The sequence below is a fragment of the Pleurodeles waltl genome, chromosome 7, assembly GCF_031143425.1.
Source record: "Pleurodeles waltl isolate 20211129_DDA chromosome 7, aPleWal1.hap1.20221129, whole genome shotgun sequence".
NCBI classification, from domain to species: domain Eukaryota; kingdom Metazoa; phylum Chordata; class Amphibia; order Caudata; family Salamandridae; genus Pleurodeles; species Pleurodeles waltl.
This window is the reverse complement of record NC_090446.1, coordinates 235,789,729-235,799,043: the sequence shown is the minus strand read 5'-3', so window position 1 is coordinate 235,799,043 and position 9,315 is coordinate 235,789,729.

Sequence of the window (9,315 nt, the reverse complement as noted above, 5' to 3'; positions counted from 1 at the left end):
GACTTATTTCCAGGGATGGACTGCGCAGGGCATGTGTTGTGAACATTGCTTGTCATACCTGGGACACTCATGCTATACTTTTTCAGAAATGATGCTCCTCTTGTCACACAAGCTCCTTGCATAGATTTCAAATGTCACACTTACTAATGTCAGGGGTATGTTCATACATTTCTGTTTCCACTGATATTTCACATGTGGGGCATATAGGAGGCTGCCTCCTGTGATGTCCAGGCACCTGAATTTGGACTTAATGATGGCAAAGGTCTTTTCTACACTGGTGAATGTCCTCCAATGGGCCTCATTAAAGGCACGCTCTGCTGCTGTGCTTGGGTTGGGGAATGGGGTCATGATCCATGGTGGGATCCAGTAACCCTGATCAGCAGAAAAAGAAAATAGGAGTGAGTATTTTGTTACTGCTTGCAACAGGAATGTAATGTAGCATGGCAGTTGATATCTTGTTCTGTCTGTAACTCATATGTGCTTGTGGTATTGTGTGGCTTCTGTGGGGGGTTTTCTGCTTGGGTTATTTGACTTGACAGCTTGTGTTTGGCTCATTGACCTGGGATCTATGATTTTGTTTCCAAACTGCTGGTCAGTATGTATGTACCATGCGTTGTGTAGTGATCAGCATGTTTTAGTGTGCTTTCACTGGAGGGGACATGATACTTACACACACAATAGATTCCGATGTGGTGGTAACATGGTTGTACTACATGGCCTGGACATCCCATCCAATTAGACATATGTTTTTGCAGATGAAATGCAACAGTGAGGCCCTTTCATTTGACTTGGTGACAATGCATAACACATCTCCATAAGTTGGCAGCAGTGAGGTGTTTGGTATTGACAGTGCACAATTATCCCATGCGTGACTTGGTTCTAGGCAAACCTTTGTAGTTCCATCTGCCAGTGGCTCATGTGCAACCGTTCACCTACACTACCAAACGTGCTCCAGGCAACCGGGCTAACTGCCTTGTTGAGGTGGATGTATCTGTGCAGGAAAGGCCATCTCCCTGTACATCTGTTATTTTGATAGACAATTGGCTCTTTCAGTGTGTGTAGCAGTGTGCAGTTTGCATTAGTGGAACATCAATATGTGTTCATAAAACAGTCCACTTCCTTATTGCTACCTGGCAACGGAACCCCAGGAGTGATGTATGATGTTGGGACTGCCTCAGTATTTCTGTGTCACCTATGTGTGAGTCAGCATCATCATGCTATGTGTCTCATGGTGTTAGACCTGCAGCAACACACATTGCACACCCCTTCCACGCCACATATTGCATGTAAGGGTGTTAGATTGACTATGTGGCCTAATGTAATTGTAAATAGTCCATCTTCCAAGTTGTACTTCCAGTGCAGGCCATGTCATTGTCACTGTGTGCTTTGACTTTGGTCCCTTGCAGCTCTAGAGTGGCAGCTAATGTTTGTGGCAGACGTCATTTGTCCATAGGTGTGTATCCCATTGTGTCAGGGTGTACAACATAACTACCTGTGACACACCTCAGTGTCTTCCTGTCTATGTGTCAATGTAGTGGTGTATGTATTGTGTGTCCTACAGGGTTGCTGTTCTGTGTGGATATTGCCAGGTTTATGGACTTACCGACAAAAAGGCCATTGCCATATTGTCTATACTGGAAGTGCCGATTGATCGTGCTGTGGCGGAAGATGAAGGAATCATGTACACTCTCAGGATACTTGGCAAATATGTTGGTAAACACCCCCTGGTGGTCAACTATGGCCTGCACATTTATGGAGTGGGTGTGCTTTCTGTTCCGGAATAAATGCTCAGTTGCTGCAGGTGGTATGATCCGGACATGGGTGCAGTCAATTGCACTAAGCACATGCGAGAAGCCATGTATTTGATAAAGCCATGTATTTGATCTCCTGCTGCTTCTGCTTGGTGTTGAGGAAGCTGATGTGGCGGTGTGTGAGGGAGATGATGGCATCTAGGACCTTGAGGACTGTGTTTCCCCCCGACCAGGGCACCCATTGTTTGGAAGGAGCCACTTGCCAACATATGCAGGACAGCTAACAGCTTGGTCACCAGTGGAATATTGTGTGGTGTCTCCAGGCTGGCTGTTATATGTGGCTCAATTGGCGCAGCAGCTGCTGTATGGCTTCCCAGTTGAGTCTATACCTCCGGATGATGTCCTGTTCCCTGAGGCCATGGAGGGTTATCTCAAGACCCTCTCCTGCCTTCTGCTTTATCTTTGGGAGCCACGTTGGGGTGGTGGTGGCTGATGCTCCTGATCCTGTGCTCTGCATTGTCTATCATGATGCATCAGTAGCACCTCTATGTTGTCCTATTGGGCTATGATGTTGCTTGTGTGTGTTTTCCTCAAGTAGTGGTGTGTTTGCCTCATTGTAATGCCTGCCCTGACCTAGGTGGTAAAATCTGTTGCAAATCAGGCTTAGTGTAATTTTTCGGGTCCGCCTCCCACCCAGGCGTCATTTTTGCCCTGTTGGAAAAATATGGCGCTAAGGTGTTTGAGTCATTTTTTTGACGGGAATGCCTACATTGCATCTCATTGATGCAAGGCGGTTTCACGCATCCTTAAAATGACGCAAACTCCATATCTTTGATGATAGACTGGTCTAGTGTCAAAATATAAACATAGAGTTAAGTGTGCGCTGGATTTGCATAAAATAAATTATGCAAATCCAGCACAAACTGAGTATAAATAAGGGCCAAAGTGATACAGCAGCCTCTGGGTGTTGATTAAATAGTACATACCATCCAAGACATCAACCGAGATGTGAGTGCTTGCAGGATCGTATTGCATACAAGACCTCATGAGAACTCAAGAACAAACCTTCTAGAAGGGTTCACAGGTGTCAGAAGCATTTCTATCTCCTGCACCTCTACTAAGAGACAGCTTGAATTAGAGTGCTGAAGGGGGTCCCAAAGAAACTGAAGCAATGATGTTTCCCCTGATAGAAGTGAATGGACTTGGTCGAAAAAATACACCCCTTCAGTCAATGCTTTGAAATGTTCTCATTCACAAATGGAATTGGCCCAGCAAAGCAAACACCTCTCATTCCATACTGCTGGCAGTTTAATGTACCATTCTACCTCCTGAGAAGTATTTCCACTGCACTATTTTTACCATGCAGAAGGGACTATTTGGTGAATGCAGAATTATTGGAAAAGAAAACGTTCACCCTCTATCATCTTCACATTCTGAAATATAAGCAAATGCTTACTAATACCTAACAACTGTTTTTTATGCTGTTATGATTTACTTTTGAAAAAACAGTTTTCTCTCAAATCGTCCGGAGTGACTATTAACTAGCATTTACATAGTTTTTTTGATGAGCTGCGTCTTTACCTTACTCAGGCATGTGTGTTATTCCTGATGCTGGAATGATTTCTGTTTTATCTGGGATTATTTAGTTTTTTTTCTTTCTGTAATATGTACCTATTTGTGTGCACCACTTTGGTTCTTCTGAAATAGCACTGATTGTATGTGGCACTGTGTTCCTTTCTAACTGTCCTTTACTGTATGATGGGTATCCCATTCTAAGAATGTGATTGTATTTGACCCTTCAAAATGAAACACTTTGAAACATAATCACTTTTTTATTTCAGAATACAGAAGTAATGTGATATTGACAGCAACAGGGAAAATTAAGGAACCTTCATTATTTATGGAATCTTTGTTTACCATGCTTGGACTCATGGTTGCCGCCCAAAAACTATAAAATACTCCTACTACTTAGTGCCTGATTTAAGGAAAGTGGAGCTGCACCCAGTGCAGTGCCACTTTCCTTGCACCCCTCAGTGCCTCCCTAACACCACCTAAGATACAGTGCACCATGGCGGTAGTTAGGGAAACTAGACTCAAAGTTTTCAATGCTAGTTTGGAGCTTTGCAGGATAAGTGTCAAAAATGTTGATGCTAATCCTGAAAAGCCCATTGAGGCCCTTTGAAAACAATGGTGCGGCTCTTTTTAACACCTGCTCTGAGCAGGCGTTAAAAGTGCTGATAAAAATGACACAAAGAACTCTCTCAGATTTCTTTGCACCATTTTTTGAGCCCCCCTAACTAGGGAATGCCCCGTTTGCATACATTATGCCTGGTGCAGGCATAATGTAGCGCAAAGAGTTACAAAGTGGCACAATGCATGCATTGCACCACTTTGTAAATTTGGCGTGGCAGTTTTGGCCTTGTTGGGCCACTTTAGCGTAAAAAATGACACTAATGTGGCGCAAGGAGGCGCTAGAGGCTGTGATAGGTTTCGCTGGATGCAGATATTGTAAAAGGGATTGTGGATCTGCGGAGATTCTGTCAGGACTTGCCTGCGCTGTCTACCTTACAGAACAGACCAGAGGGTTATTGACTAATGTTTTAGGGCACAAGAACATTATTTTCTTCTTGCCTGAACGCTTCACTTCTGTCCTTCCCCCTAGGTTCTAAACTTACCATTGTCTTGTGCATCAGGGATTACCTGTTACCCTGTTGCATGAACATGTGACTGACTTCATATCCAACTTCTGTTACATTTTGATATATAGAGGTGAGTTCTCAATTATTGGGATGTTCACTATACATAGTTCTCAGGCATATACTGTTTGTCCGCCACTTCCTGTTCTGTTTAAGACACACGCTGTTGTGATATTTCCAAGTTAGACCTCACATACCCAATTAGGTACGACGTTCAACTATGGTTTTCTTGATTCTTTGTTTTGAAGTTTTTTTTAACAATGGTCGGTTTCCCCCACAATGAATCACCACCACCCTCTATGGGTGTTTCTAGTAAACTAACTCAACTGACTTTGGCCTGGGCAGACTAAGCCTATTCTAGATTGGTTCTAATTGCACTATTATGTGGTGGGAACATACAACTTTGGCTTTTTGCTTGCACACTCATCACTGGTATCACTGCTCTATCACTAATTGTCTTGTGTGCTTTACAACCTTTGGCTCCTTCTGTTTGGATATAGGGGTGCTTCACCACCTGCCCCGTGATTTGGATGGACACATACCCATCCATCAGATTTAACACTTTGATCTCTATGCTATCATCCTTAACATCTGCTTATAAGGTTTGGCAATCATATTTCTGTATATCTTGCAGCCTTAAAAAAGTGACCTGTTGTGATGAAGCACGTGTTGGCTGTGATTGTAGAACAACACTCATCTTATTACTATGATGTCCATATCTACAAATAAAAGAAACCTACTACAAACAAACTCATCTGGCTGACTTGATGATTACAAACTATTTCTGAGTGCTGTGGTATCTTTGAAAAATATTTGCATGGTGTTCCTCTGGAACACTATATTATGCTATTGGGTAGTGGAGCATACCTGTCCGCCCAGCACTGTGTTCTTCCCTACTTTGGACGGCCATCAACACAAACTATCATTGATTGTACTCTCATAATGCTTATGAGGTGCACCCCTTTATACCAATACTACCCATACCTTTCTTTGACTAATGTTTTATGTTGGCACTCACAAGCCCCACAGTGAATCAAACTACTTTGTCAGTTTACTTACCATTAAAATTAAACAGAGGGCACAGAACAACCCTGTGCAGCAGCAGAAGAGTACCCATGATTTCCATCTTAATTTTCGACCTGGAACTCCACTTTTCTTTCACTATTTCTACAAAAAGTAACTTGCTAGGTTACAATAGAGTTTCATCTATATTTTGTGATTACTTTGTCCATATTAAAAAAAAAAAAAAACATTTTCCACGAAAACAATGTTTCATATGTGTGTAATTCTACTCCTCTCTTGGAAGAGAATATTGACAAGCACCATCATTGTTTCCTTTCATAAACATACTACATTCATAGTAACAAAGAAAATTAATGCTCCTTCAGCATTAAAGATGCCTTTGTGCATTAAGCTTGTCCACAAAAACATTAAAGCATCAATAGAGGGAATTGTTTCCTGATATTTAATGCTATTATGAATACATGAATGTATGCGAGAATTAAAGAGAAATGTTTGGGTTGGTCAAAGAATTCTGGTTATGCAGATAATGTACAGAGTGTTGTGTATTTGCAGATGGTTTGAGAAGGCTTTGCCTCCAATATCTTCCATATAGACTCTTTCTTGTCTCTCATTCATTTCACATTATCTGTTGTTGAATGCTCTTCAATAACCCCTTCTTTTACAGCTATTCACCTTACTCCCCTTCTTAATGAAACACCATAAACAGCATTGTACTATTCCAATCTATGCAATGGATACCAATAACAAAAATAAAGACTCCTTGAGTACTTGGGTAGTTTTTATGCACCATGTTCTTCCACAAAATGTATTTCAGTAAAAGCTGGAAACATTTGTACACAATACTTTTTTGAGGAATCTATTTTTTCCTTGTGAACATGAAAAAGTGTACCCAAATCTGGAATAGAGGGTTGTGTGTTTGCTGTTGTTCTGCCAAGGCTTAAAGCTGATCATTGCCTTAACTGCTTACAAACATGTTTAGTGATTTTATTAAGTCTTACATAAACCACAAATGAGGTATTTAATACTAACACCTATTATTTCCACTTACTTGTGGCTAATAAAAACGATTTTAAAGTCAACAGTTACATGCGTTACTGCATCTTTGTGCTGCAAACTCATAAAGGGCATGCACTACCGGCCTGTGGGTTTATAGGCCGGAACAGCTGCTTGAGCCGAGTAGCATGACAATGACTTGTGTTAAGCACATTAATGTCAGACCTTTTGACTTTGTCTGTGTTTGTCATTTGAGTGCATGCCAGACAAATGCAGCCTCTGCTACTGTTTTCATGACTTTCTGATCACAGCGTCAATGGTTATAAGGCACACAGTGTCAGAAATAGTCCAGTATTATACAGGTCATATAATACGTTGCATGAACCATTGACATTAGTAGGTTCCTCAAGGTCTCCATGGAAAATGGAAGACATGCAGAACCCTTTTCATCAGCAGTGAGTGAGCACCACACATTTTCCCTTCCATCTAATGACTTCTTTTGATTACATATCCTCCAGTGCAACGCTGGCAAAGGCAGAAGGGAAATTTGAACACTTTTGCTTTCGTAATCCATCTTTGCATTTTGTTTACAGTCTGTTCTGGGTGATGAAGTTAAATTAAGTAATGAAAAGCCATTCAAAATGCAGCACTTTGGTACTCAATAGTTACTTGTAAAGGGTTCTTCAAACTGCAACATATGTTTACTATGGTGTACGAATTGTAATTCAGAACTGAAAAACATGCTGCTGTTGAGAAGCCTGGATGTTAGCCCTGGTCATGCAACAGCCACACTCCCTGGCAGGGTGAACCACAAAAAGTCATTAAATTAACCTGAGTTTAACCCTGTGGTAGCTTACCACAAAAGCGGTCAGGCTTAACTTAGAGGCAATGTGTTTATGTAGCACTCAAACAGTAATAAAGGGAAAACGCAACATAAAAAAATCCTAAACCAATTTAGAAAAATAAAGTAAATTTAATAAATAAAACAATACTAGAACAACAAAAATCCACTCATGGCAAAGAGCTCAAACTTCAGGATTTTCACCTTTTTCTTGTGTAGGAGCTCTCACTGTTGTCAACCACAGGGCTGACCTGTCAGATTCCTCTGTGTGTGCCTTAGGCAAAGCCCTTTGAGGAGTAAGTAAGGCTGGATACAGTCTCTCCCAAACCATCCTGTCATAATGGCCATTCAGTCCACACCCAAGCCCCCTTTGTTTCCCTATCTGGAAGCAATACACAAACCCCAACAGCAGAGCCATTCACAGCCACGTTACACTGGACACTGTCAGGAAGACATAGTTGTTTGCAGGGGAGCAACTAGACCCAGACATCGGGGGTGGGGAAGGCTACTACATCGAGGGCAGTAGTGGGGCTACTAGTTCACACAATGCGGGAATAGACATTCTCAGAGCCAATATAAGAGCACACATTGTCAATATGTCTGGCTTTAATGTACTAACACATGCAAACAACATTCATGAATGACTGTATTTTCACGTAAGGACACATTAAAGCCAAATCTACTGGCTTTCCTAATAATTTCAACTCAGACACTTAGGGGTATATTTACAAGATGTTCATGCAGTGCAGCACAGCAAGTAGTCTTGCTGCACTGCACTGTGTGACAGGGAAAGGTTAGAAATGTGCCGTAATTAAGTCAAAATGGTGAATTCCTGCCTTTTCCCCTGCTCTGGCACCCCTTTGACAGACTAGTGCCAATGCAGGAACCCTTGTACCATGATGAAAGGGTGCCCCTGTAGCATGCAGGTCACCTTCCTGAACAAAACCTAACCTCTGTGCCTTTTTACTCAGAGAAAGAGGAAAAACAAGGAGAAATAAAGGCTTTTCTCCTCAACACGCCTCACCTGGGGAGGCATACATTTTTGGCACATTTCCACAACTTCCATTTCTGGTATATCTGGGAATGTGTCAAAATCCATAGATGTTACAAGGGAACACCCATGCAACACACATGGAAATGCCTCCCTTGTGCAGAGTATTCCAGTGCAGTGAGTTGTGCTGCATTGCTCAAGATGTTTTAAGCCACTCAGGGCCATGCAAGGTGGCCTTGTGTGGTTTCATAAATCCAATTTTTCAGCTGTGTCGCTCTTGCACCACGTTACATGGTGCAAGAGTGACACAAAGGGACTGATAAATATACCCCTAAGCATTGCTGGTGCTTCAACGGTATCCACCAGACCTGAGAGCATCAGATGTCTGCCAGATGATTTGTACCTATGCGCATGTCTGACACACAGAAAAGAAAGCTTCATTGTAAATGTGTCTTTTCTTACTAAAAGCAACATCAGACACATAATAAACAAATGCTTCAGGAAACAAAAAAGATGTTCATGAGGGGTTCCCCAAGTAAACACATGAAAGTGCTCCCTCAGACATCAAGAAGGAGACTTATCTGAACCCTCTTAAAGGTGTGGCACATATACTGGGATAAATAATTTTATTTATGTGAATGTTACAAAATGATTAGTGTTCACAAAGAGCTCAAAAGGAAGGGGCCTTCGCAGAGAGGAATAAGCAGGCAAACTTCACAATGCAAAACATGTGTACATTTCTATAGTTATAATACAAACTTAGCTGGGGAGCAACAGAATGTTGTTTTTTATAGGAAGTGATGGAGATGAAGCAAGACTGTACATAAAATTGGAGACTAAATCTTTGAATTACACACAGCTAAACACAATTACACCATCGTCACAGGTTAAGTGATTTGCTCAGAATTGCACAATTATCAGTTGTGTTCCAAGCTGGATTCAAAGCTAGGCTCTCAGAATGACTTAGTCAATGTACATGAGTCACACCTTAATTACATTTCTTATTTTGTCTTGATTTGT